The following is a 26,415-nucleotide window of genomic DNA, read 5'->3' as shown; positions in this document are numbered from 1 at the left end:
ACACACACACAGAGAGAGAGAGAGAGAGAGAGAGAGAGAGAGAGAGGAGGCTCCTTAGATAAGAGGACTCAAAGGCATTTGTCTTCTAGAGTCCAGTGTACTTTCTGTCGCAGGATGACTTTCAGTTCCACCCATTTTCCTGCAAATGTCACAGCTTCATGTGTGTGTATACACCACTTTTCCAATATCCACCTCCCTGTTGATGGACACCCAGTTGTTTCTACTCCCTAGCTATTATGAATGACAGTGCAGCAGTAAATATGGATGTGCAAGTGTTTCTGGTGTGCATGTGTGTGTGTGTGTGTGTGTGTGTGTATGTGTGTGAGTTGTGTTGTGTAACGGTGTAGCTGACTTACACGGCCTTCACACTTATTTCTGTAGTGGCTTCTTGAGTTTACGGTCCCATTAGCAGTGTGTAGGAGTGTATCCTACCCCGCACCCTCACCAGTATTTGTTCCTGTTTGTTGTCCTGATGACAGTCATTCTGACTGGGGAGAGATGGGATCCAAAAGCAATTTTAAGTTGCATTTCCCTCATGGTTAAGGATGTTCAACATTTTTTTCAAATATTAACTAGGCAATTGTTCTCTTGAAAGTTGTCTACTCAGGTTATTAGCCAACTGTTTGAGTGAATGATTTTTGTTGCTGCTGGTTTTGTTTTGTTTTGTTTTGTTTTTTTGGGTTTTTGGTTGGTTGGTTGGTTTAGTTTGGTTTGGTCTGGTTTTTTGAAACAGGGCTTTTCTGTGCTGCTCTGGTCATTCTGAAACTCACTCTGTAGACCAGGCTGGCCTCAGACTCATAGAGATTTCCCTGCTTTTGCCTCCTGGGTGCTGGGATTAAAGGGTTGCACCACCACTGCCCAGCTTGAACAATTTCTTTTGATATTTAATTTCTGCAGTCCTTCATATATTCTAGATGTAAGCTCCTTGTCTAGTATACATTAGCTAAGTTTTTTTTTCCCATTGTAAACGCTACCTCCTCAGTTTAGCAAATGTTTCTTTTATTGGGAAGGAAACCCTTTAATTTTCTGTAATCCCCTTTGTCAATTCTTGGGATTGTTTTCTGTATTTTTGGAGACCTTTTTGGGAAGTTCTTGCCCATGCCTGTATCTTGAAATATATTACCATACTCTCCTGAAGCAATTTCAAAGTTTCAGGTCTGAGACTACAATTGTGATGCAGTTTTCATTGATGTGTGTGTGTGTGTGTGTGTGCACATATGTATGTGCCAAGAGAAAGCTATGTATCTAGTTTCATTCCTCTACAATCAATATCCAGTTTTTCCCAGTACCATTTACTGAAAAGGCTGTCTTATTTTCCCAAGTATGTATTTTACATCTCTGTCAAAACATGTAGCCATAGCTGTGTGGCTTCTTCTGGGTCTTCTATTCCACTGGTCTATGTGTCTGGGTTTGCACTGGTGCTGTACTGGTTTTGTTACGATGGCTCTGTAGGATGAGATGGTTTTGTTACAATGGCTCTGTAATATAGTATAAAATCAAGCATTGCAGCAGCTCCAGCGTTGCCCTTGCTTAGCATTGCTTTGATTATTGCAGGACCTTGTGCGTCTGTGGGAATTTTAGAGTTGTTTTTTCTAGTTCTGTAAAGAATGCCAATCAGAATTCTGATGGGAATTGCACTGCATTTCTATATAGCTTGTAGTAATGGAACCATTTTCTCCCGACTGACTTCTGCCAATCCATGAGCATGTGAGAGATCTTTTCATCTTCTGGTGTATTCTTCAACTTCTTTAAAGTATTAAAGTCTTTATTTAGTCTTTAATCTCCTCGGTTGGGTGGTTAGGTTTATTTGTAAATTTATTTCGTTTTTTAAGCCATTGTGATTAGGACTTTCCCCCTTGATTTAATACCCTTGGAAAATTCAGTATTGGCATGTAGAAAAGCTACTCAACTTTGTATGAAAGTATTTATCGGGTCTAGGTGTTTTCTGGTGGAGACTTTGGGTCTTTTAGGTATAGGCTCATGTTGTCTGTAAAAAGGCCATGTGCCTTCTTTCCTACTCATGTCCACTTTACTTCTTTATCTTGTCTTATGCTTAGCTAAGACTTTGATCATTGGATTGAGTAGGACTCATGGAGGTAGCATATTTGTCTCCTTCCTGATTTAGAGGAAACAATTACAGTCTTTTCCATTTAATATACTTTTGGCTATAGGTGTGTTATTCGTATGTAGCCTTTACTATGTTGACACACGTCCCTCCTGTGAGTTTCTCTGAGGCTATTCATCATGAAGGGATGTTGAACTTTGTTAAAGGACTTATCTACATCTAATAAAATGATAATTATATTCTGCGTTGTCTTGACTGATCTGTGTATATTGAACCAACCTTGCCTTCCTGGAATGAGACAAACTTGACCATAGTGTATAATCACAATGTACATTTGTAAAAATTAGTTTTCAAGAGTGTACAAATGTGTTTTTTTATTATTTCTATCCATGTGAATGTGCATGCCACATGTGTGCCAATGCCTGAGGCAAGATGCAAGCACTATATCCTCTGGGAATAGGACTAAAGGCAGAGCTGCCTGAGCTATTGATCTAGCTTTAAGCTTTAAAGAACTTTATTGACAATTTTTGTATGTATGTTCATCATGGAAGTTACAGTTTTCTTTTTTGTTCTTGTGCCATCTTCTATTTTAGATACAAAAGTCATGCTTATTTCACAGAGTGAGTTTGGTCGTGTTGTTTTTCTTTCTAATTATGGAACAGTTTGAGGACTTTTAGATTTGGCTTTTCTTGAAAGAATTCAGTAGTGAAGCCTTCCAGTCGTGAGTTTTCCTTTGTTAGAGACTTGATTTCTGCATCAATCTTGTTGATTATTATAGATCTTTAGAAGGTGGTTATATATTCCTGATTCAAGTTTAGTAGATCATACATGTCTAGGAATTTATTATTTTTTTATATAGATAGGTTTTTACAGTTCTTTATCTGCTCAGCTCTTTATTATTTCTTGCTGTCTACTGCTTTGGATTTTGGCTTCTCTTTTCTGTTTTTGAGCCTTTGAGACAGTCCACTTGGTCACATATCTACCATCACACTGATGTTTTTAATGTAAGCCCTCCAGCTATAAACTTTCCTTTTAAGGACTGCCTTAGCTGTATCCCATAGAGACTAATAGGTTGTGCTTTCATTTTTGCTTAATTTTAAGAATTTTTCTTCTCGATTTCTTGAATGGCCCACTGGTCCTTCCTAAATCTAGTCATCAGCCTCAGGTACTTCTGTAGTTTCTGTGGTTTCTTCTGCTATTGATCTCTAGTTTCACTGCAGTAAGATCCAATAAGATACAAGAAATTACTTTGATTTTCTTTTATTTGTTAAGACCTGTTCTCTTGGGGGCTGGAGAGACAGCTTAGTGGTTAAGAGCACTGGCTGCTCTTCCAGAGAACCTGGGTTCAATTTTCAACACCCACATGGCAGCTCACACATGTCTGTAAGTCCAGTTTGGGGGGCCTCTGACACCCTCACACAGACAGACATGAGGTAAAACACCAGTGGACGTAGAATGAGGTCTGTTTTAGAGAAGGTTCCAGGGCCTTTTGATGTATATTGAGTATCTGTTGGATTGAACTCTATATGTCAGAAGTCATTTAATCTACAGTGTGGTTTTGTGGGGTTTTATTTTGTTTTGTTTGTTTGGTTTGGTTTGGTTTGGTTTGATTTGGTTTGGTTTTGGTTTCTCAAGACAGGTTTCTCTGTGTAGCCCTGGCTGTCCTGAAACTCCCTTTATAGATGAGGCTGGTCTCAGTCTCAGAGCTCTGCCTGCCTCTGTTTCCCAAGTGCTAGGTGTGTGCCACCATGCCCGGCCTGGAGTGCAGTTTGACGATGAGATCTCTTTATTTATTTTTGCTTTCAAATGACCTCTATGGATATGTCATTGAGTCACTGAAGTCATTCCTCTTGTTGTGTCAGGATTTACCTAAACTTTTATGTCCATTAGTGTTTGTTTTATAAAACGGAGAGTATCTATTTTCAGTATATGTGTATTTATATTTGCTGCTTGTTCTTGATGAAATATTTCCTTTATTAATATGCCATGGGGCCTCCTTTATGTCTTCTGAGTAAGTTTTGTTTGAACTCTTCTCCATCAGACAGCAGAAAAGCCATGCCAGCGTGTCTTCCGTTTCTGTTCACTTGCCTGATTGACTCAGAGCCTCTGTCTGATTCTGAATCTGTAAGTGTGTTTTGCTAGTTATGTTTCTTGGGGACATTGGATACTTGGATCTACTTTTTGAGCCCAGCCGGTCAGTTTGCATCTCTTTATCCGAGATAATCTGTAGTATTGACAGATGTGTATTAATTTTTGTAACTTTGGGTTGTGTTGTTGCTAGCTCCATTCCTTCTCTGCTCTTAGAGTCAGTTGTCTGCTGGTTTAGTGCCTTGGTCCTGCCGGATTCCTGGCCAGCCCTTTTGGTTCTGCTCCTCTCAGTAAACGTATTCTTCTCTGTGATCTCATGATTGAGACCTTCCACCTTTTCTGTGTGTAATATGCCTTGGGTGTTTTTAGGTTTGCTCTGTTTTGCTTTGTATTTTTGGACTTGCTAGTCATAAACTTGTCATGTGCTTGTCTTGTATGTCTACTTCTCTGTCAGAGCTAAGAGAGAGCTTTGGTGGAGGGAGTGACCTTAGCGGAAAGGTTTTGTGCTCTCAGAGCATGATATATACTGCGCCGTGTTTTAGGATTGTTGCTGCGGTGTCTCCGTGGTATGGAAACATGCTTGTCCAACAACAACCACTCGTGTTGATGATTTGGCATTTCCCCTGAAACCTTTCCTATTATCCTTTCCTTTGCATCCCCAAAATCTTGATTATGATAGATGAGAAGTGGCTTTTCCTTGGATGTCTGCCTGTTGCTCTAGATTTTAGGAGGGAGGGAAAGTTATGTTATAATTTAATTGGGTAGATTCTTTATATCTTTAGTTTTACGTCTCATTTCCTTTTTCCATTCCACAGATTCGTGGGTTTAGACCATTGATGATATCCCAGAGTCTTGGCCACTGTACCACGATCCTGTTTTCTTACTGTATTTGGATGCAGCCTGACCTTTGCCTTGGCATCCATTCATCCATGATGTTCTTCCTCTGCTTGCTTAAGTCCATTGATTACGCTTTACGTTTCAGTCTGTTTGTTTTCATGCAGTTGTCATTTCCATTGCTTCTGTTTGGCTTTATCCCAATCTCTCCATTTCCTTGCTAACTTTCGGTTCTCCATCAATCCTGTTGACTTTCTCACCCTTTCTGCTGATCGTTTCCTCTTGTCTGTGGATTTTCCTCTTCAGGTCCTACTTGAATTCCTTACTTGTCTGTGCCATCTCTGAGGTCATCCATCCCCTTTGAAGTCTTGTGTTTCACTGTGATTTGCATTTCTGATGGTGTGAATGGTTCTTCTGGTTTTATTTTGGATTCTTATTGTTGAACAGCATGTCTTTGAAGCCTCAATACCACTTACAGAAAATAAAACAAACTACTACACTACGAGGAACATGAAACCATAGAAGTAAGACACGTGCTTTAAAAAAAACTCAATAACATATCACTAATATCCATAAAACAAAACAGAAAATGGCAAAACTACTGTACTGTACTGTGAACCTAAAAAGTATTTAGAGCAAAGGTGGAAGCAGTGAATGCTGGGGAAAGGCAGGCAAAGAGCAAACCAAAAACCGAAATAAGATTAAATAAATATGAGAGAAAATAAGCGGAGGAGGAGAGGAGAGTGTTTTAGAGGGCAAGAGGGTAGAGCAAGGCGTCAGGAAAAATAAAAATAAGATAAAACCCAGAAAGCTCCATTGTAATCACAGACCGTACAAAGCTCAAAACCAAAAAGTGGTAAACATAAGAAAGTGACAAAAAAATTAAGCGTGGATTTTAAAAACGATATGACAAAGACAAAATAACCACTAAATGTATAATAGAAAAAAAAAGAAACGAAAAGAAAAGAAGACAAGAGCAGAAGGCAGGGGAGGGGGGAGGGGGAGGAGGAAAAAGAGGAGGAAGAGGAAAGAAAGAACTTTATAAAGAGTGAGAAAAAGAAAAATATCTCAGCTGGGCGGTGGTGGCGCACGCCTTTAATCCCAGCACTTGGGAGGCAGAGGCAGGTGGATTTCTGAATTCGAGACCAGCCTGGTCTACAAAGTGAGTTCCAGGACAGCCAGGGCTACACAGACAAACCCTATCTCGGAAAAAAAAAAGAAAAAAGAAAAAAAAAAAAAAGAAAAATATCTCCCAGTAATGAGAAAAATCTGTAAACATCACTAAATGCACAAAGATAATCTAAAAGCTAATCCAAAAAATATTAGCAAAATAAATTTAAAATACTGCTGAAAGTATTAGTAAAAGAAAGGGAGGAGGGACTACAAGATAGGGATGACTCAGCTTCTCTTGATCCTTGGAAACTCAAGGCTGCCAGTAAAATGCATGGGAGGGGTCAGCCACGTCTGTGGGCTTGTAGTTCCTATAGTTTATACTGTTGTTCCTGCACGGGTCCTGGGCAAGTACCCACGTCTGCCAGAGTTGTGCTCACTAGGGTACCTTCCCTTCCTTGCCTGTCCAAGGCCTCCCCTGGCCATACTTGCCTTTATGGAATGTAGTCTGGACAGTCTCTCTCCCTCTTGAGACTCCCCAGATTGAATTCCCTTGGGCGGTTAGTGTTCCAGCAGAAGATCTCTTCCAAATGGGAGAAGAAAATGAAATCCCTGAAAACTCTACACACCAAGGACTAGTCTTTGTACTCTCGGGACCTCTTAAGCGTTGATCGGCTTCAGGGGTACCGCTTGAGTGTCAAGAAGCCAAGTGGAGCTGAAACAGTCCCCATACACGACTGATAGCTGACAGCAAAAGCTGATCCACACACTGGCCTTCAGTCTCAGGGCCATCAAACTCCAGACTCATTCTCAGTTTCATCAAGGCAAATCTCTTCGTCTCTGAGGACAAGGCTACCTTTCCTTTACGCCCTGAGCCAACACTCCACCCCCACCCCTTCACTCTTGCCTTATCAGCATCGAGTTCTCCCACACTCCAAAGGTGCCTCCAGAGGCTGACTCACTCCCTGGAACTGTGACTAGTTAGCTTCAGTCTCTCTTTCCTGCGGTTGTCTCTGTACGCAGGACCCTAGGGAAGCTCAGCGTTAAGCAACAGCTTCCTTCTTCGGGTAGAACCCAGTCCCTGTCGTCTGAGTCATACGCAATGATAGTGTCTCCATGGCTGGCCCATCCACCAGAGGACCACTATTTCACCAACGCCAGCAACTGGATCTGAGGCTTTCTAGGCCTACGGGCTTATCCCGAGGGTAAGGCTTATAGTGCTTTCCCACCAGAGCGACCTGATTGACCTCTTGAACTAGGCTTTTGTTTCCCTTCCCCCACCAGGGATGGCCACCTGGCTGGGGCTCTATTGATGTTTCTTTTCAGTAACCTACACTATCTTTGTGGCTTTTCACAGGTCTGGAGGAGCATCTAGGTTTTTTTTTGTTGTTTTTTTTTTTCCTTATGCTAACTCAATATATCCTTTTGCTCTTTCAATATATCTTACAGAGACATCTTCTATCCCACACGCTTACCAAAACTCCCTATGCTATGATTTTTTAAATGTAAGAAACCAACTGTATCAGAGCTGGTCACAATATTTCAAGTCTCTAACTCCGGCACATGGGAGACTGAGGCAGAATAGTCATGAGTTTGAGGATAGCCTGGACTTCATAGCAGTTTCAAAGCAAGTCTCAAGTACAAAGGAAGACCCCATCTTGAAGAGGAAACGAGAAGAGAGAAACACTTTAAAAAAAAAAAAACCTGTCGTTGAACAAGATAATGACAACCTCTTTGTTTCTCATTTGTTTGCTTGCTTAGTATTCTGCTGCATTTTATTTATTTTAGTTGGTTGTGTCGTTTGTCTTGGGGTGAGGCAGGATTTTACTGTGTAGCTGGGGTGGAACTTGCTCTGCTTCCAGAGTGCTGGAGTCTCAGAGTGGAGCACCACCCCCAGAGGAGCCATCATCCCTAAGTGTTAACTATGTTTCAAGCCAAAGAAAGATTTGAGAAAGTCTCTGGTTGGCAGACTCATACCAAGATCTGAGGATGGGTCCAAAAAGTATTTTGTTTCATTCCAAAATAGAGAAAATATGATTTTCTGAAGGAAAAAAAAAAGAGGAAGTAGTAGCTATGGAAAGAGGCTAATTTATTTTAGGTCTAGGATTATAAACAGGGTGTCTGAATCAGGTAAACAGACAAGCGAACAACATTGTCTTACTTTAAATCAATCACAGGTCTGCCTCAGTACACCCTCATTCTGACATCGGTCCTCTTCACAGTCTTTGTGTTCTGCAGAACAAAACTTCCTTTCCTTTGACATGAGCAGACTGTACATGAGAACCAAATAGTTTTCCACTATGTAAACCCTTTTAGGTTAGGGTAATTATCTGTCTAAATACACAGAATGTCAAGTGCAACTTTGCTCTACTTTGAACAAAGGGGAAAAAAAAGTTTTTTGAAATGTAGTTTTACAATGTGCACCGAGCTGGGCTTGAACTCACGAACCCCCTGTGCCGCTGAGCATCTGGGATCACAGACAGCAGTGTCAACAACACAAGAGTTGACTAAAGACAGTGAGAGTTACCTGCCCACAAATTGTTATTTTTGAAAACAATACGTTGCAAGATCTACTGTGAAAAGCAGAAATTCAGGTGGAAAGTTCAACATGTAAATGTGTTTGTCACCAAGTCTGACCACTTGAGGAAATTCCTCTGAAGCTTGAACATAGACGGAGAGAACTGAATCCGGTGAGTTGACCTCTGACCCCTACATATCTCTTACGGTGGGTGCAACTCACATTCCTGTGGGCGTGTGCACACACACATATGTAAATACATGTATAAAAATAAATGTGACAACCTAAAAATAGAAAATGTCCATACTGAAGTGCCAATGTAGAAAGTATTGACTTCTGAGACTAAAGTGTACACTCTTTCTCCCAAGCCTAGCTTCTTTCTAAAGAACATAATGGCTAGAAGTGCCAGCCTCCATTGCCTAGTTAGTGTGTGCCCCTCTCTGTTTCCGTTGATTGGAGCATAATGAACACCTGACTCAAGCAGAACCAGAAGTTCCCTTCCAGGGAATTTGGAATTGAGAGTCATAGACCATACATCCCTTTTTTGTTTGCAGGAAGTGAGATCACCCATACTCTGGGGTTGAGGCAACCACCGTAAGAGTAATGTCTGGGTTCTCATACCTGGAGTTGCAGAGGAGTGGACCAGTAGAGGGAGGAAAACAGGGGAGGCAGCCATAGGCAAGTGCTGGCTCTGGTTAGCCCCTCCTCCCTAACAATTCCTGTAAAACACTACTGGGATATGCTGTTGCTCCATGATGACGCTCTCCTATTTAAAGTCATGCCACAGAACCTTTAGCTGAGTCTCCAGCATTAAAGCAAATGCCCATTTGTCTTTAGACCTTTGTGTTCCTCTAAATCTTTCCCTCTGGTGCCTCCTCTTTTGGAAGTCTTGAAACTATGCCTCTTTATCTACCCATCGTGAGAGCTGATGAATGGAAGGCAGGTGTGCTCCTCTAAGGAGAGGCAGCTGCTGTTGAGAAAGTGCTTTCTATTGATTCTTTCGTTGCTGGTATATTCTGAAGCCCACTACAAGAGCACATATCTAAATTCATTTTCCTGGAAGTTGCTTTCTTAAAAAAAAAAAAAAAACTTACATCATTCACAACAGATCAAACTTCAGCCAGTCTAGTACAAATTGAATTGGGTCTCCCGAGAAAATATGTTGAAGTCCTAACCACTATTTCCTATGGATGTGGAAATGCTCGTTGGAAAATACTCTCTCTGCAGAGCTAATCAAGCAACAAATGAAAGCACTAAGGTGAACCCTGACCTGGAATGACAGGAATTCCTAGGAATGCACAGGAACACAGGCTATGTGAATTGGAGGCAGAGGTCACCGTGACACATCTTCCTAAAGAGGAACAGGTTAAAGAGACCTGGGGGCCATCAGAAGCTGGAAGAAGCAACGAAGGAATCCTCTCACCCCGAAACTTCACACGAAGCTTGACCCTTGCCAACCCCTTGGGAAGCCTAGTTTTCAGATTTATGAAAGAATAAGTTCCTACTGATATAAGCCATCCAATGTGGTAGTCTAGGGTAGTCTAGAAAAGTAATAGACTAGGTAGTGCTTCTCAAACTGAAGTCCAGACAAGTCTTGGACTTTTTAAATTCCCCTGTCTGACACAGGAAATGCTGCCTGAGAATTGACAGCGACTTGTTAGAGGGAAGAAATCAGTCTCCTTATTACTCTTTCCTGTTTGTTTGCTTTCCCATTGAATCGCAGTGCTTCTGTTTACTTATTTCCTGTCACCTTCACTTGTCACACGACAATGATAAAGGATGTAGCAGTCCTAAGGCAGGCTTTGGCTGGGTACTCCACGGCTACAAGAATGTTGGTATCACACACATCCCTCCCAGATGTCAAATCAGCCCTTTCCTGAAGCACAGGAAGCTTGCCGGGAACCAAGGACATTCCAGCAAGTTCAGCTTTAGTAAGAATGATGACAGGAAAAACGTGTAAGGCGACTATTAATTACTGAAATATGCTTGTCTTAAACCTCGTGAAAGCGTAGGGTGTATGCCTTCATGTCTACTGTCGATATAAAAACATTTTAATGTACGTTCGCTGAGAAAACTACCGTCCTCTGTTTTAAATTTCTAAGTAAGTGTTAATACGTGCCACTTGTGTAAAGTTTTAAATGTTTGGAAAATATCGTAAATCTCTCTTGGCCTTTCCTATCCCTCTTCATTTTTCAGAATTGACCACTGAGCCCGTGTATAACCTTTCACACTCTCTGGAGTGCATTTTTTACACATATCCAACAGCGAAGTTCTGTAAGCAAAAATGATAATCCCATATTAGTACTTTCTGTTACCAGCTCTTCACCCCACACACTCATTTTAATCTTTACAGTCTGTCCTATTTGTTTAAACTCTTACATAGTCTCCAGGAAACAGGTAACTCTCAATTTACTGAAAACTCTACTTGTGGATATTTAGCTTTCTAATTTTTCACAACTACATGTGTTGTACATACATTTCAAAGCACAAAAAGGTTGCCCAAAATACACACTTAGACTCTCTGGACTAAAGGAAATATGCATTTAAATTTTACTGACTACAGCCAGAGTAATATTTTAAAATCTCATTATGGTATACCAATCTCCATTCATCTATAGTCATAGAATTCTGGATATTATGAATCTTTAGTTTTAGATCATTTTAATCTTAAACTACATTCATCTCTGGTAGCACAACAGGTATTTATTAAGTATGTATTTTGTGCATAGAAAACACTTCGAAAAGAATCCTGATATAAATAATACATAATAGCTAAGGGCATAGGGTACATTGGGTGTCGTTCAAAGGATTTATATCTATTTGTAAAACAAAAATAGCTCTAATGTCCTCACCATGCTCATTAGTCTGTAAAGAGCCCATCGAGTGGGTGGGGGAGGCGGAGAAAAGGCTGTCAGCCTAGATGCTGCCACAGACCGAGCAAGAGTAGCTGCAGGCAGTCACCTGACCCTGCAAACATACCGCAGCTTCTTAAGCAGAAAAACTGCACAGTTGACAATAAGAGAAGACATTGTAAGGGAACAAAACTGACTGCTGATTCTTCTCATTTGCTGGCTGATCCCCACCCCCAAGCATAAAGAAGATCAACTGACAAAGGAAGGGGGTGGCTGATATGTACAAATGCTGGCTTTAAAGATAAAAGCGGAGGCATAAAGACACTATCTAGAAGACAAGGAGGGCAAAGGGACCAAGGACTGACCGTAGTTGATTACTAGACAAAAATAAAAACCCACCAGAAAGCAAAAATTTGGCACAAGGCTCAACAACAGCGTTGTTGTGGGTGTCTCTCCACCCACCCCAAAGTTCAGAATAAAAAGTTCAACTCTGTCAGGGTTTGGAACTTCCCCAGGTGTGAAAGAGGAAGTGAAACCAAGGGCAAAAGTTGAGACAGCACGCAAGTGACTACTACAGGTGAGAAGCCACACAAGTGACCGCTACAGGTGAGAAACATCTATGTCCAAAATCTTTGGGGATTGAAATTGTCACAGATTTGGAGATATTTGCCTGTACATATGACATTTCTTGGAGACAATATCTAAGACTAAATACAAAATTGACCTATCTTTTAACTAGGCCATCGTTTTAAAATTGCACATCTAATGTTTATTTAAAAGGGACATAAATTGCAGGCGGAGGAATTGTAGTGGAGCATCTATCTTCATCAAAATACTGGTAATTCTACTTAAACTGTGGAGAACTGAAGACAACCACTTCCTGGATGAATGACAGTTGGCTGTGAAATCAGTTTTTAATAATCTAGGAAATAGCAGTGACATTCAATGTTCTCCCTCTATTCCTTAATGCTTTGTATGTCTCAACCAGATGCTTTCTGTAGTCTGCATTTCTAGGCAAGATTATATGTTAGGTCAAATAATGTGTTTGAGTTAGTTCCCACAATGGGTAGAACAATAAACATGCCTTCAACAAATAATTATTGAGTTGACTTGAGATACAGCAAGTCCACATGGCAGTCTGGGCCCTTGACAAAGAAGGGCAGTTCTTTCTCCTCATGCTTCTAATCAGTGGAGGACAAAAGGGCCAAAAAAAGAAGTCCCCCACTGCATCAATGACAACAATGTGCACATAATTGTAACATTCAGTCATGGAAATATACATCTTCACAGTGCTGTGTTTTATAAAAAGATAAAGAAACCAGGGATATGTTTGGTGGAGGTGCCTCTGCAGGACCATACTGAGCCATCCATCCCTTCTCCCTGAGGGACCATCCATATGATGGTATAGTATAGAACAGACTTTATTCAGTGCATGGGGAAGGGAGTTGAGAGAAAGGCAGAGAGAGAGAGAGAGAGAGAGAGAGAGAGAGAGAGAGAGAGAGAGGTGTAGACTGGCCACGAGCATGTAGTGGTGGGATGGGGAGAGAGAGGGTAAGAAGCAAGAAGATAGAGCAAAAGCAAGAGAGCAAGAGAGAGAGAGGAAGGGCAAGCATCCCTTTTTATACAGAGTCAGGCACAGCTGGCTGTTGCCAGGTAACTTTGGGGCAGAGTCTAGACTAAATGCCAACACACAGTATTTCATTCTTTATTTTGAAGATAATAACCATATTATGAAGTAGCCAGTGCCTTGATCAAATAAATTTCAAATATCTGTGGCGATACTCTACTCTTTCAGAATAAGAATGATCTTTAAATTGGCCTACAGACAAAAGGACAGTATAGACGAACATCCATTTAATGTGGAAGACATTTTTAGACACATTCATACACCACACAGTATTCCTGCAGAGATAGTTTACACATTTGTAGCAGAGACCAACACCTCTGCATGACAAATTTGAAAATGCTTCCTTTCTAGATAAAAGACTATCTTTCACACTAATTTATTATTGGAATTTAAGCTTTAGCATGCCCCTTAGGAAGATGAACTGGGGGGTTTGGGGGGTGATTTGGTGGTGGCAATGGTGGGTTTTGATGTTTGAGGTTTGGGGTTTTTGTTTGTTTTCTGGTTTCTCCCCTGACTCCAAAGCCTCTGGCCATAGTTCTAGTTTTCCTTCCTTTTGAGGGGAAGGGGTGGGGATAGACTGAAGCATGTCCTGTATTTCCAAAGAGTCTGGGGGAAATGTTAATGCCCATTGCAGTTTGCAAAGTGATCCTGTAAAAATTAAGACGTTAGGGCTGGAGAGATGGCTCAGTGGTTAACAGCACTGACTGTTCTTCCAGAGGTCCTGAGTTCAATTCCCAGCAACCACATGATAGGTAGCTCACAACCAACTCTAATGGGCATCCAATGCTGCCTTCAAATAAATCTTTTTAAATTTTTTTTAATTAAGACATTAAAATACACATTACTTCTCATAAGGTGTTTGCCAGCGACAGAACTGCTTCAGAAAAATTCAGCATTTAAGAATAGTTGTGAAATTGAAGTATGAATAGGTATAATCCTTTGCCAACTTGGTAGTAGCATTCAGTACCTCAGACCTAGTGACTATATTTCTAAAAATATATCCTAAAGAAAAAAATCAGTAAAAAGAGCTTTATGTGTGTTGATATTCACTATGGTCTTATCTACAATATCAAAAACCTTTAAAGCAAAGGAAGTGTTCAAAATTGGGGAGATAATGAACGAGTTATGATACTTTATGGGTAGAATGTTATTCAACAACCACAATTATTTTCACTAAGTGACAAAGGAGAGAACTCCAAGACACCGACCCTCTGGAAAAACAATTACTAAGATGGCATAAATGCTGAAAACCACCCCTTACAAAATCTTGTAAATTAACTGGACACTTAATGACAGCCACGAGGCAACCTGGTGAAAGGAGAGATACACCTTTGTGCTGAGATACTGAGATTGACTGCCCACTTCCGATAACCATCACCAGGGAAGTGAAGTGGGCAGTCCTGGTATAGGTTGCCATAGCCAGAGGCACCATTACAAACCTCACACTCAAACGCTGTGGTTATGCACTCTAAGTCTCTGACAGCTCCCAGGGAGACCTACACAAAGGATTCCCATTGTTTCCTTGACTTGGGGCTGGGCTGCTGTCCAGCAGCTTTAGTCGAAAGGAGTTAAAGGTATAGTATTGACCACAGGAGCCTGGGGCAAAGAACAACACAGTGGACAAGAAGTGCAGAGCTACTGGTGTAGTGCAGTTAATAGAGCGTTTACCCAGCATGCAGGGGGCCCTGGATTCAACTGCCCAAGGGCAGAGAAGCTTAGAAAGAAAGAAACTGGGAAAGGGGAGAAACAGAAAGATTGGGGAAAGGCTTCTATGAATATAGGGAAATTTGAAGAACTGGGACATAGCCAGACACATGTTCAAAAGGGGCCCGAGGGTCATTTGTGAAGCTGAAACAAGACTGCTTGAGCCCAGGAGTTAGAGGCCAGTTTGGGTGATATAGTGAGATCCCCATCTCAAATAAATCAGTAAATAAATTTAAACTAAGGTTTCATAAAGCTATATGAAGGCCACAAGCACAAAAAATAAATGGGCCAAATTATTTATCAAAAGATATTGCTAATAAAGACATCAAGACACCCAGATTAAAAACACTGGCTCTACCAAAGGTCTATGAGCATGAACATTAAAGTACATTGCACATATGTCCATATTTCAGTATATATGAAAACTCTCATAAATTAAAAAAAAATTAAAAGCCTATGGATTAGAAAAAAACAAAAGGAAACACAATCGCCTTTAGATGTTGACACTTGGAAGGTTTTTCAAGTTATTTATATTGGTACATATTACCTTTATAGTGACAAATAAGACTCCCAGTACTGCACATTGAGAGAGAGAGAGAGAGAGAGAGAGAGAGAGAGAGAGAGAGAGAGGTTTGAAAATATAATTTACACTTTAATTTTTCCTGCCATTCCCCATGAAGCAGAAATAGAGTTCCCCCATCTTTTTTACTTATCACCTGAGTCATTTTCTAACCAAGCAATGGATCCATTATAAATATAAACTATGTCAGAGCTGCAACAATAAAATGAGCACTGTTTCCCAGTGGCTGAGTCCTTGGAACTGAGACAAATGTCTTGAGGCACAAAGCTTTAGAGTATTCAGAAGATTTCATAGGTCAAAGGGTAGGTAGACGCCTTCAGGAAGGGCACAGTCTAATTATATCCCAGATACCAACTAGTTCCATGACTTTGTTCAGAGAATGTACCCTTTCTTCTGTGAGAGAGAACTCTAACTTGTCCATTAAAAGGCCCAACATGCTTTACAAAATGTGAACTACAACACAGCCACGCCCACTGTGATGTTTTGTCAATGAGCGGCACGACTGTGGTTTGATAAGATAGGCTGCCCAGAAGTCCAGCTGTCTTCGTTTGTGTAAGTACATAGGACGATGCTCTCACATGGACAGGGCAGTGTTCCTCTGCTCATTTCCAATCACAAAGTGGCATGTGGCGGAACAACAGTGGACAAGAATGCATTTTGAAAACTTCAAGTTAGGATATAACTGTTTCCATGGTGCTACTATGTATTTATATGAATACTGGCCTTTACAAACCCATACATTTATGCATACTTTATTAAAAATAATTAATTAAATCTTCTATATGAGTCTATGTTTGTCTGTTCAGCCAGTATTGATGACTGTCCCTTGTTTGATTTTGTTACGGGGAAATATTTAAAAAGTGCTGCAAGTTTCTACACTATGTGGGACACCAGCGGGATACATGGCTCCAGTGGGCTATTCTCATCTCTGCAGACTCTCTGGCCCAGAGCTCCCAAGACATCTCCACCCAACTAGCTAAGTTTCCTTGGTGGGTGGCTGCCATGCCAGGCCGATGCGGTGACCACCCTCCTTGAGGTTAGCTGTCACAATTCCCAGTAACCTGGTGAAATCAAAACTCTAGAAGCTTATAATCGTCTGATTTATACATCAATAAATTCTCAATACCCAAGATGCCCACACAATAAATTCAGGGCCAATTGATAATGGTACAAGCTACCTACCTAGGTTAGACAAGTCACCCCAATTATTCTATCCCTATATGATATGTTAGATACCTGTGGCTATTTAAAGCCATCTTGCTTCCTTATCTCCCTGTCTCCTCCGTCTCTGTCTCTGCAACTCTTTGCTCCACCACCCTTTTCCCTGTCCAATCACAGGCTTGTTGTTGCATTAAAAATTAAATTAATTGGACAGGGGAAATCCTGCTACATGATTTAATAATCTACAGAGCCGAATAATAAGAGTGCTAAAACGTGTACTTAGTTCATTCATCCATCAAGAATAGTTAATCAGAGTGTGATCATTTTCTTAATTTTTTTTTCAGAGAAGTATATTCACTTTGAGATTTCTAAACAGAATTTTTAATTTCAACTTTTAGCTTTAAAAATCAGCACCCCACCCTTCTTTCTTGCTAGGAGATCCATAACGTGAAGAAGGTTTGAAAACGCAGGAACTTCTCTTGAGGCACCATTGCTTATCAAAGATTGGCTCTTACTAGGGGGTTTCCTTTCCAAGTCTATTAGTCCCTGTTGAAGCCCCTGAAAACAATATGGAGAAGGAAGTGTAGGTAGGTGTGCAGAACCCCAAAACAAATTTCACTCACAATTAAAATAATGGGTATTTGACTAGCTATCTGTCCTAAACAAGCCAGTAAATGTCAACAGAATATCAGTGATATGGATGCTCTTTAAAATAAATGCACACTTGCTGAACTATTCATTAATTTTTTAACTGGCCTAGATGCAAACATAAGACAGTATTTACATGTGTAAATAATAATAATGTGACTTGCTCTATAAGGCAATCTGTATTTCTTTTGGATGATTGGAGCTGATTTGTTTGCTCGTTGTCTGGTGGAGTAGATTACTGTTCTCAGTGAGCTTCCCGTATGGCATATGAATGTCTTTTCCTATTTCTGTTTTCAGGGTTTTGTTTTGTTGATTCACAGTCTCACTAGACATCCAGGCTACCCTGGGACTCATGACGTTTTCCTCTCAGCCTCCCTAGTACAGGATCACAGGCTTATTCTACGACACTCAGCCCTCACGTAAATGTCTCATCAGAGTTACTTCTCTGTGCTGGATGGGATTGTCGGCATGACATTGTTTGACCAATGAATAGTAGTAGTCATGGGTCCTGGTCTTAAAGGAGTAATGCAACTTGACTTCTTGAATTTGGTGTTCGACCGAGAGAAGAACATGCCTCTGGTAGCAAGTGGGATTCTGAAGTAGACTTATCTGAAGCAAGTCTTGCAACACAAACAGAGGAGTTCTAGCTTACCCTCAAAGCCACAACCTAGGAAAATAAATGTGTATTTCTTGAGTTACTGAATTTTAGAGTTGTTGGCTGTTGACTCCTCTGTATAAGTGGTAACAACAGCTGGCTAATAATATATCATGTTTTCTATTTTTTAATTGATGTACATAGGTGTGAAAATTGGCTGATATCATGTAATTCTTATATTAACTGTCACTTTTACAATATGCAATGCAGGCCCTTTCCCAGCTCAAATAATCAAATACTATTGGACAAAAATACTAGATAAATATTCCATAATGAAGCTGGGGCGAAAATAATGTAAAGGCATCAACCAAAACATGAGAAAACTCTAACACTGGACCGAGGAGATGGCTCAGTTAATAAAGAGCCGAGTCAAGTGTCTGTAACCTTAGGGCTGGGGAGAGACTGTGCACCCCCGAAGCTCACAGCCCAGCCAGACTAGCCAATCAGTAAGCTCTGAAAAATACGGTGAAGAATCATAGAGGAAGACGCCTGACATTGACCTCTGGCCTCCACAAATGCCCACACACGCACACATATGCGTAAACACACAAGAACATTCTAAAGCTGTAAGAGCCGGACAAGAATCCGTGCAGCGAGGAAGAAGGCTTGGATTGAGTCAAGCCATTGCCTCAGAGGAAGATTTAGCCCGAGAGTCCCACTCTGAATTCCCTGCCAGCTGTCAGAGCCTGTGGTGTTTCCCTCTGTAATCAAATGATCTGGTTTTCTTATTTAATGTGAACTGTTGACAGTCGTGCGCCCGCCCGGCCACACACACCTCTCAGACCTGATGAACCGGGCAGAGTATCCCAGAGACGCAAAGGAGGTTTCCTGTTAGTTAGCACATTGCAGAACCTTCAAAACTCTGTTTCGGGTGAAACATGGATTCCTCCATGGGTTCCCTCTATTGTCTTTTAGAGGGGTAGAACGGGAAAAAAAAATTGTTTTTGACTTAAAGATAGTAATTTTGGGGAAGCAGACTTGCACAAGCTGACAAGGGGGACTCCTGGGAAGCCCCTGGGAGTCTCCTCTCTAGCCCTAGGATTACAATCACAAGTCACCATACCCGATTATGTATTAGCAGCAGCTCCCGCTCCTCCTCCTCCTCCTCCTCCTCCTCTTCCTACTCCACCTCCTCTCCCTCCTCCACCTTCTCCTCCACCTCCTCTTCCTCCTCCACCTCCTCTTCCTCCTCCACCTCCTCCTCCTCCTCCACCTCCTCTTCCTCCTCCACCTTCTCCTCCACCTCCTCCTCCTCCTCCACCTCCTCTTCCTCCTCCACCTCCTCCTCCTCCTCCACCTCCTCCTCCTCCTCCTCCTCCTCTCCCTCCTCCACCTCCACCTCCACCTCCTCCTCCTCTTCCTCCTCCACCTCCACCTCCTCCTCCTCCTCCACCTCCTCCTCCACCTCCTCCTCCTCCTCCACCTCCTCTTCCTCCTCTTCCTCCTCCTCCTCCTCCCCTAACCTACATTGAACTCAGGTCCTTGCGTTTGTAAGGTGAATCTTTAGCACTTCAGTTATCTCCCTAGCCCCCTCTATTTACATCCTTGAAGCCCTGTCTGACAATATTATAGGAATAATTTTGTATTTCTCTTATCTAAAGTTAGTTTGAACAATGGTCCTGCAATAGGGAAAGTGGCTTATAATACAAACCTGTGAGTCTCCATTTTTCTGTTTTGTTCTTTTGTTTTTCTTTGCTTTTGCACCACAGATTTACCTACAGTGTTACCATTAGGGCTTTCTAGATGGTACTTTCTCCAGGCCATTATTTGATATGGCTAAACAATCTCGCATTTAGCAGCTGAGCCATACTTTAATTAACATTTCCTGTTGCTGGATTTTTAGGGTATGACTAATTTCTCGCCATGACAAATAACTTTCCTGTAACAGGATGCATACTTCAGTCAGACATTGTTTAATTTTTAGATTGTTTCCTTAGTATAAATTCTGAGAAGATTCTATCCTTCTTCACTCATCCTGCTAATTGACTGTGATGAAAGATGTGTTTAATCCCACTGTTAATGTGTAGGAAGTGTTATCAAAATTTGAATATTCTTATGAGTGCTGCTTATTTTGTAGGTGAGTTAATGGAAGAAAAAACGTTCCTCATTTTAATTTTTCTCTTTAAGGATGACATGGAACATGTAGGTTAAATAGATGACCTCATTTTCAATACCTAATCACCTTATTAGTCTCTCAAGGTTATGAAATAGCCTGCCAGTAAAGACTGATCACTTAAGAAACACAGGCAATGCCTTAACCTATGGATTTGTATTTGCATATATCCCTACAAGGTCAGTCTGTTACTTTGAAATTTTTCTTTCAAAAACAAAGAATAATGGCAAAACTTTTCTTAAAAAAAAAAAAAGTCCTCGAAACATTTATCTGCATTTATTTATAGCTTGATTCGAAAGCATTGGAGGTATAGAGGGCTTCAATCAACTTAGTAAATCATAGGAAAACAATAGTACATGGTTTGAACGCACAGAGTTCCACATGAGTACAGGCTGTCCTGTGGCGCAGTTGGGGAGAACAGCATAGGAGGGGAGGGCGTGGGTGTGGCCAGGCAGAGGGGGTTGGGTATCCCGCAAGTCAGTCCAACCCCAGTTTCCCTTGAGCAGCTGCCTTTGAACCTGAGATTCTGGGTTCTGAGAATAGGGAACTGACTACCTGATGCAGAAGAAAGAGGAAGAAGACTGTCTCCTTTTGAAGGTTGGGCCGACCGTCCCAAGTATTTTGAAATAGAGGTTATGGTTGGGATCTTTCCACTTCTCTTTCTATACTGCTGCCTACTACCGCCTCCAGATCTCAGAGACCTGGCACTCTGAGTGAGGTCTCCACCTCCATGCAGCGCGCCTCCCCCCATCCCAGTGCCCCAACACTTCCTGCTTATGGGCCACTTCACTCCCAATCTTCAAAACCAACAGACTTCTGCCAAAAGACCATCTGTTTGAAACATGCTTTCTAAAATGTATATGGCTGATAGCCTCACCAGCTTCCCAGACAGATGCCTTGGAAGCTATACCCCCTTTAAAAGCATGTGATAAACTCAAGGTCAATTCATAGATCTTGAGGTGCCCAAATCCCAGCTCTGATAAAAATTCAGGCAGCCACCTTGTGTTTCAGCCATTACTGAGGAAGAGACATATAATGGAACCAAAAAATTTAACTAATCTAACACACTTGACAGGCAGGTATTAGTAAATGTTGGGTATTGACTCTCTCCTCTACATCCCTCCTGCAGAAACCTGGCCATGATTTCTGGCTTCTCTCTGCCTCTAGTAACACATGGGGGGGGGGCGGGGGTAATGAAAGATATTTGCAGACACAATATATTTATCATCACACACTAAGTTAAAATTTGGCAACATCTTATTATGGTTTCAGCTAGGGAAGTTTAGTTAGGTAACTGTTATTTTGCTAACTACATTTGAAAGTTCTCTGATAATAACAGGACTTTCTTATCTTGGTGAGATAATAGAACAGCACCCAAATATGGCTAGTTGTTTACTTATTTTAAAAGGTTCATATCCAAAAATATATAAAGAAACCATGCAAGTCCATAGCAAAACCCCCACACAATCTGATGTTTAAAATGGGAAATAGACCATTTCTCAAAAGAACACACAGAAATGATCAACAGGTATATGAGGTGGGGGTGGGGAGATTAAACATCACCAGCCACAGAGAATTACAAGCTAAGACCACAAAAGATGTCACCTCACTCTAATAAGAATGATGGTTATCAACAAGAAAAAACAGTAAATGCTGTGAAGGATATGAAGAAAAAGGAACCCTTGCACACTGTTGATAGGGATGAAAATTTACACAGCTATTGCAAAAAACACCATAGAGACCCATAAATAAAACTGAAACTAGAACTGCTATATATGACCTGATAACACTACCACTGGGTATATTTCCAAAGAAAATGAAGTCAGTATATCAAAGAGATAGCCACACTCCCGTTAGGGCAGACCCATTGACAAAACCAAGAAACAGAAGCAGACTAAGTACCTATCAATGGATTAAGTGATAAAGAATAGACAACAGAATAGTATTCAGATAAAAATCGTTTTATTTGTGACAGCATGGATCTGGAGACCACTGTTAAGTGAAAGACAAATACATGATGCCCCCATTCATATGTACAATCTAAAAAAGTTGGACTTAGAAGACATGACACTAGAATAGGATTGCCAGAGGTTGAGAAAGTAGACGGTAGGGAGAGGGGTGGCGATTTGGTTAATAGGCACTAATCAGGTTAGGAATGTAGTGCTCTGCTGTAGAGTAGAGTGAGCATAGATTAGATGATGATATGTTTATTTACTTCAAAGGAGATAGAATGATTTTACTGTAAAGAAACAATGAGTGTTTAAGGAGAGAGAATTGCTTTTCCTGATCTGAGCATTACACTGCTTATTCGTGTATTGAAATGAATAGTCAATAAGTATGTGTGCCTTGGTTGTGTTTATTAGACATGCAAGGGACTACTGGCTTTCGTCCGGAAATGTTCTCTAGTTTCTGCCAAAAATTCTGTACCTCTGAAAAACTCCAATCCTGAGTAAAACAGAACACCTGCTCATCCAATAACTGGCATGTAAGGGTGGCCTACAATCCTTTAGCTTCCACATCAATACAGCTGTGAGTGGGTGTCAGTGTCATGTGGAACACAAAGCTGGTATTTATTAATGATTGTTGCATCTACCTACATTTCAGATATTGGACTATGTCCAATACAGCACGGCTGCCCCTGGAGCAGAGCTAACAGGACATGGGCCTCCATGAGTGTTGACAGTTGCTAGATGCAAGATTTGTTTGTATAATATTGCACATGTATTTTATGTTCCTCCTATGGGAAATGTAGTGGCTATTCCTGGTTGTCAACTTGACAATATTTGGAATGAACTACAATCCGGAATTGGAAGGCTCACCAGTGACCCTTATCTGGAGGCTTGGAGATCCTTATCTGGATCTTGGTTTGAAGATCTTGAGCCATAGTGGCTATGGATTCCAGAAGATTGAATCTCCGAGTTTAAGGAACACACCCTTAATCTGGGCTACGCCTTTCATCTGGGATTAAAGGTGTGGTGGAACACACCTTTAATCTGGGCTCCACCTTCTGCTGGAGACAATATAAGGACATTGGAAGAAGGGAGTCTAGCTCTTGCTCTTGCTCCTGCTCCTTCGCCTGCTTGCTGCGTGAGACTGAGTAACTGCTAGATCCTTGGACTTCCATTCACAGCTGCGACTGAACAATTGTTGGGAATTGGGCTGCCGACTGTAAGTCATCAATAAATTCCTTTACTAACTAGAGACTATCCGTAAGTTCTGTGACTCTAGAGAACCCTGACTAATACAGGAAATGTTCTTCCCACCAAAGTTACCTGGGATTTTTCTCCCTGCCTAGGTTAATAACCTCATGATAACTAGAAGCAGCACAATACCAGGAGTCAAGAGTGTGTCTCAGCAAAATGGTAAATGCTGTGACCTTCAGGACAGCCCTTAAGGCTGTGGGAAAGAACAATGAAGACATGAGTTTAAAAATGTATAATTTCTCAACTATGTAAAAATATAGGGATGCAATTTGAATTATATGAGGGGCTTCACAGACCTAAAAGAACAGAGGCTGCTGCACTATGAGCTAACTTCTCAGGAAGATATTAAGAAAGGAGATAATGAGATTTAGGGAGCAGCAATCTTAAATCAAGATACCACCCAGCTAAATTTATTGTCTGTGCTTACAAAGACAGGCAGATCTCTGAATTCATTTGCCAAGATTTTTTTTTAAATGTACTTGCTATCTTCTTCTTAGAATTAGGGGGCTAAAGTCATAAAATGCTGATTCATGGGGTAACCAAAAGGGAACCTGGTTAAAAGATTGAACTGATATGCAAATAAAAGACTGGGCCTTTGGTCTGCAAGAGATGAGGTAGCAGAGAGATATTGCAGTTTTCATTTTAGAATTTGTCTGGCAAGTTTTCTAACTTTGGTTACAAAATCCATGAGCTATCCAGAGAGCTTTTAGAATTTTTTATCTTGCAAGAGAGAGCAGACTACAGAGCTGTCAACCTGTCCACTGACTTTGAGTCTTTCTTTCGAAGCTCCCAAACACCCCTTCCTCAGGATCCCTTTTCCAAGGTGATGCTGGTCCTTAGCAAGATTGTAGCTTTTTGTCATTGTTGTTGTTGTGCCCAAGTTTGGTTATTGCAAAGACATTCACCTTTTAGAATGAGTTTAGAAGAATTCTTTCCTCTTTGGTTTTTTGTTTGTTTGTTTTTTGTTTTTTGAGACAGGGTTTCTCTGTATAGCCCTGGCTGTCCTGGAACTCACTTTGTAGACCAGGCTGGCCTCCAACTCAGAAATCTGCCTGCCTCTGCCTCCCGAGTGCTGGGATTAAAGGGGTGTGCCATCTCTGCCCGGCTCTTCTCCTCTTTGGTTTTTGGGAATAATTTGAGAAATGAGTTGTTCTAAGATGTTTGGTAGACTTCATCAATAAAGCTATCTGGGACAAACTTTTAATATTAATTCATTCTCATTACTTGACACTGGTTTGTTCTGGTTTTCTATTTCTTCACAAATCTTTGTAAAGTGTACATGCCCAGGAATCTATCCATTTCTTCTGCATTAGAAAATGTGTTCACACACAGTGGTTCAAAGTAGTCTTTAATAATCTTTTAGGTTCTTGTGATTTGAATTGTGTGTCTTCTTTTTCTTTCTTTCTTTCTTTCTTTTCTTTTTTCTTTTTAGATTTATTTATTTTATGTATTTGTACACTGTAGCTGTACAGATGGTTGTGAGCCTTCATGTGGTTGTTGGAAATTAAATTTTAGGACCTCTGCTCACTCCAGTCAGTCCTGCTCGCTCAGTCCCTGCTTGCTCTTGCCCAAAGATTTATTTATCATTATACATAAGTACACTGAAGTTGACTTTAGATGCACCAGAAGAGGGCGTCAGATCCCATTATGGGAGGTTAATAGCCACCATGTGGTTGCTTAGATTTGAACTCAGGACCTTCGGAAGAGCAGTCAGTGCTCTTACCCACTGAGCCATCTTGCCAGCCCCGTGTCTTCTTTTTCTTTTCTGCTTTTGTCATATTTCTTCATAAAAGCATGCTATTTCATTGAGGTTTGATTCTTTGCTTTCATTTGCTTGCTTGTGCATGATGGTCTTGCTGTGTGAACAAGCTTGAACTCCCTGTGTAACTTGAGAGTCTTGAACTGTTGTCAACTGTCCTGCTTCAGCTGTGATTACAGGTGTGCACCATCAGGTCCGGCTACTCTGGTCTCTATGGCTTTTCAAAAGTCCCAACAAGTTTCAACATCATTCAGGGGTCATTTCATAAGCCACCAGATTAAACTGATGTCATTGTCTGGGTGTGATTTAAGAGGCACTAGAGAGACCCTCTGTCACTCACATTTCCCAGACACTGATAGCTCTACCCTCTGCCAATTGGTAGTTGCTGCTACTACTGCCTGCCCTTACCTAGATTATGCCTCAAACACTGCTGTTACTAGAATTACACACTGACTATTCTGCCATCCTCTTCAGAAAGCCTTTCTTGCAGAGCCCAAATCTGGCAAAATCTAGCTCTGGAGTTTCTTCCCATCATCTACCCATCCCCCACCCCCACGCCCCAGCCCCCAGCAGCCCACAAGCTCCTTCATTCTCCTTCCAACCCCAAAACAAGCCATTCTGGACACAAAGGTCATGAGTGTGTTTACACTGAAACATATGGTAAGGATGAGATTTAAACCCCTAAAATGTGTAGGGTTACCACCTCAATAGACATACAAATCAAGTTTTTGTTTATCTTAAGCAAAAGAGATTCCACAGCAACAGAGCAGAATCTAGGACCTTCAGGTGAGTACAAGGGCTAAACCCTTAACCCCTGTGCTTTTTAAGCAGGCTGAGAGAAACCCATGTCCAAAAAAAGCAAAATATCCCTTCACTAACCACAACTTCCCCCAAAAGTTCTATTCTGAATTATGGTCTTTGAAAATTAAAAAGCTCTAAACATAAAGACTGGAAGCATATATCGGTTATATATTATGTGTATATGTCATGTAGTCAGCTAACATATAACATTAAAATAACTAAAATTGAAGGTGACTTAATAGTGTGACTTATGAAATTCTAAGGGAACCACAAATTCAATTAAAAATTTTGTTTCCCTCTGGGGGTAGTAAAGATTCCAAAATCCAACTATAAGAAGGCTTTGGCTTTTGCGGATAACTGGCTTGACTTTCTTGTGGCTGCTGTTACTGACACCATTGTAGTGACTTAGCTTTTATCTCTTTCTGTTTCATTTTCTCAGAAATAAAAACTGTTTCTATCCTATTATTTCCACCAAATTAAATCACACACAAAAATGGATCACCCCTCATTCTTTGCCTCACAATGAAAGCCCCATCTCACGTTTCTCTTCAGACTTTTATATATCAGAATCAAATGTGGCATTCGGTCCTGCATCCCTCTATGGCTCCTGCTTATTTCAATAACTCACCAGCCCCTTTCTTCAGAAAGCACCACAAAAATTCAAGAGGATAAAGACTGTGTAAATCTCTTTCATCAC

The 26,415-nt window shown here is 41.0% G+C and overlaps 1 long non-coding RNA gene across 1 annotated transcript; it reads left to right on the top strand.

Moving 5' to 3' along the window:
- The first annotated feature begins 3,425 nt into the window (after positions 1–3,425).
- Gm41829 lies at positions 3,426–10,789 on the top strand. The gene is made up of 2 exons (XR_877802.2): positions 3,426–7,302; positions 7,547–10,789. It is a non-coding gene; the product is annotated as a predicted gene, 41829 (long non-coding RNA).
- Positions 10,790–26,415: the final 15,626 nt, after the last annotated feature.

Source organism: Mus musculus, chromosome 19 (assembly GCF_000001635.26).
Source record: "Mus musculus strain C57BL/6J chromosome 19, GRCm38.p6 C57BL/6J".
NCBI lineage: Eukaryota > Metazoa > Chordata > Mammalia > Rodentia > Muridae > Mus > Mus musculus.
The sequence above is the reverse complement of the archived record's forward strand: the minus strand, read 5'-3'. Positions and strand labels throughout refer to the sequence as shown.